The following is a 3,244-nucleotide window of genomic DNA, read 5'->3' on the forward strand; positions in this document are numbered from 1 at the left end:
GAGGCCAGGCTTTGGGCGCTGACAACAACAGCTGAGGGAAGGCCTTCTCTGGACCCCACCCCTGCAGAAATCACAAGGTACTCAGGCCCGGAGAGATCTCTGGGGAAGTCCTCCCAGTGATCCTGAGATGAGCAGGCAGTGGAAGCACATTTCTGGGGCTGCAGGCCACCCTCTGTAGGGTCACCTGGGGGATCAGCGGTTGGTTGATGCCGGGGCTGAGCTTCGAGCATCAGAGGAAGCTGGGCAGTTTTGGCTTCTGGGTTGGGAGCCTGGCACAACTGGCCATGTTTTTCATTTTAGAAGCCATGATCCGAAAGCACAATTCTTTTCTTCTCTTTTTCTTTTTTCTTTCTTTTGATTTTTCAGGATCTCTTTATATATATATATATATTTTAAATTTTTATTGGAGTAGAGTTGCTTTACAACGTTGTGTTAGTTTCTACTGTCCAGCAAAGCGAATCAGCTCTACGTAGACACAGATCCCCTCTTTTTTGGATTTCCTTCCCATTTAGGTCACCACAGAGCATTGAGTAAAGTTCCCCGTGCTCTTAAGCACGTTCTCATTACTTATGTATTTTATACATAGTATCAATAGTGTATGTATGTCAATCCCAATCTCCCAATTCACAAAACAGTAGTTAGATGCCACAAAGTAGGTGGCAGTGCCTTAACCGTATGTGTGTTGTCAGTCCCAAGGGCCTCTTCCATCCTTGTCAAGGAGAGTTCTAACCTTCTCTCCTTTCATACAACACTGAAAGCACAATTCTAAGGGCTATGCAACTAAGCCTTGGGTTTTTATCACTCTGTGTGACCTCTGTCCTCTGGCTGTCATTTGGAGCTATTTTTCTTCTCCCTTCAATCCTGAAAAGGGAAGAAACAAATGTTCCCAGAAGCAAGTTTCTCATCACTTTGTTAATGATTGATTTCATTTGATTCCAGAACTTGTTTAACCTTTGGATAAACAATCGAAACCTTCTGGAGGCACCTAAAAGGAATGCAGGAATGCATGTGCTATTTAATTCTGGAGAGATTATAAATGGGACTCTGACAGAATAAAAAGTATTATTTATATGAGTGCTAAAAAAAGTCACTTGTAAAATACACACTTGTCCGTAACGGCCAAATATGGGAAAGGGTAAGATCTGGTCGCATAACCAGGCTGGCTCTGTAAATGGGGAGTTCTGTCCATCCGTCCTGGTTGAGCAATTTTGTGGCTACAGATTTCCTCCAAGAAAGTCGAGCATTGTAGGCCAAATGGAGGTCCAGCCTACACGCATAAGAAAACCAACATAAATGAGCCAGCCCGGGATCTCCGAAGTTGTTCTTATCTGTGCCAAGGGAGAATTGTTCAAAGTTTTTACTTCATGGGTAATGGTAGAAATTACAGACTGTATAGTTGGTTACCTGCCAAATCTGAAAGAACAAAGATGAAATGCAGTGAAGGCATAAACAATTCAAAGGGAAAAAGAGTACTAATCGGGCTTAAAATGCCACGAGTTCTCTAGCAGGCTGATAGGATCCAACCTCCGTCCATGACCTAGTGACCAACTAGTAAGCAGTCTCACCAGTTAGCCAAGGGAATTCAGAAAGCCCAGCACTTCCATGAGTGGGGTGCAGAAGAGGCCCGACTCTGGGCGAGTGTAACCCTCTCATTCTCAGCTGGGTGTGGGAAGAAATCGCGGGTGTGGGAAGAAATTGCAGCTCTGGGAGTTTGCCGGGGACCTCAAGAAAAAGGAACAGGGGTGGAGCAGTGCAGATGTGTCCCCCGTTCTGTCACGTCACTTCTCCCCCTGTATTGTTCATCTTTGTCACCTGCAGTAAAGGCAGTGTGCATGGTGGGAAAATCAAGGCTTACAGGCAGCAGCCCTCACTCTGTCTTTCACTGTCTGGGCATTCTTGACCCAATTATTTTTACTCTCCACTGCCTCAGGTTCTTTATTTGTACAATGGAAATAATTCTGAAGATTAAACAAGATCAAACCAAGTACTCGGCACAGACCCAGCTCATTCTAAGTCCTCAATAAATCTTGATTCCCTTCCCTCTGTTGGACTCATCTTAGCACCTTAAGCACAAGTAGAGGTGGAAAAAACTTTACTGGATAAGTGAGTGTGTAGTAATAACCACTCTTTTGTTTGTCAAGGACTTTTTCAACTGTAAGCTCCTCAGGGTATCACATTATACTCATTTTTAAAGCCCTAGCATCCAGCGCGGGGTCTGACACGTGGTAGGTACTTCGTAACTACTAAGTTACTGAATAAAAGCTCGAGTTCAGAGGGTCCTTGATAAACTGGAGATTCTCAGGGTTGCATAGGATGAATTTCGCACTCAGGGAAGAAGTGCCCACTGTGCCGATCCCAGAGGATGTGGTGGTAGAATCTGAGCCATCTGAGTGCCAAAGGGAAGGCTCTGGGGTCTGGGGAGCAGCGGGCTTTCTTCCTAGGGGCGCGGTGCGCATGTGTCCTCAGCAGAGGCTGTACGGGCACTATACCAGTCTGTTGACCCAGTGACACATAAGGAGGAGGAGGGCGGACAGGGCACAGAGCCAAGGAGAGCCTGCACACCCTCACCTTGCTGACGTGGCCACAGAGCGAAGGAGAATCGGCAATTTCTCCAGGCGAAGCAAATACCAGGAAAAATGCTGACAACCTCTAAGTGATGGAGAAACATAGGCTAGAAAGATCCAGCCATTAGTCCTGTGTGTGCAAGACCCAGGGCTCAGCTACTGCATTTGTAACCCGAGAAAGAGAGTCCCTGCCTATTATGCAGCTCAGCAAAACCGGCAGACCCCACACCCCACCATGAAAGGGAAAACAAAGAAATGAGGAGACTTGATCATCACAGTGCCTCTGAGAGCAAGAGCCCACAGCTTTATTTCTGTGGGAGTTTACCAAACTTACCACAAGTGAGCTGGTACAGTAAGTGCTTTAAGTCTGGGCAAACCGGTTCTCCTGGCACGGAGGTAGGAGCCGAGCTTAATTAGACTGCAGGATTAGACTGGAGCAGAGGCCTTTGTTCAGAGTTAGCTCCAATTTTGTTTGTTTTTTTACTTTCTCATTAAATAAGAACAACAACAAAAATTGTATCGTCAGGGACAGAAGCACAGGAGGAGGGGTGCAGCATGGAAATTCCCATTCAAAGGTGAATCCCTCCCTGTTCACCCTTCCCATCTTTTGGCTTTTTCAGAAAGCTGACCTTGAACTTGAGTTCCTGGTAATGCCTGACCTTGATGGGATCTGGGTGAGT

General features: G+C 46.1%; 1 non-coding gene across 1 annotated transcript; it reads right to left on the bottom strand.

The window, feature by feature from the left end:
- Nucleotides 1–626: 626 nt before the first annotated feature.
- Nucleotides 627–752, bottom strand: LOC133074834 (U6atac minor spliceosomal RNA). Its single transcript, XR_009697241.1, has one exon. It is a non-coding gene; the product is annotated as a U6atac minor spliceosomal RNA (small nuclear RNA).
- Between the last annotated feature and the right edge of the window lie 2,492 nt (nucleotides 753–3,244).

The sequence above is a fragment of the Eubalaena glacialis genome, chromosome 14, assembly GCF_028564815.1.
Source record: "Eubalaena glacialis isolate mEubGla1 chromosome 14, mEubGla1.1.hap2.+ XY, whole genome shotgun sequence".
Taxonomy (NCBI): domain Eukaryota; kingdom Metazoa; phylum Chordata; class Mammalia; order Artiodactyla; family Balaenidae; genus Eubalaena; species Eubalaena glacialis.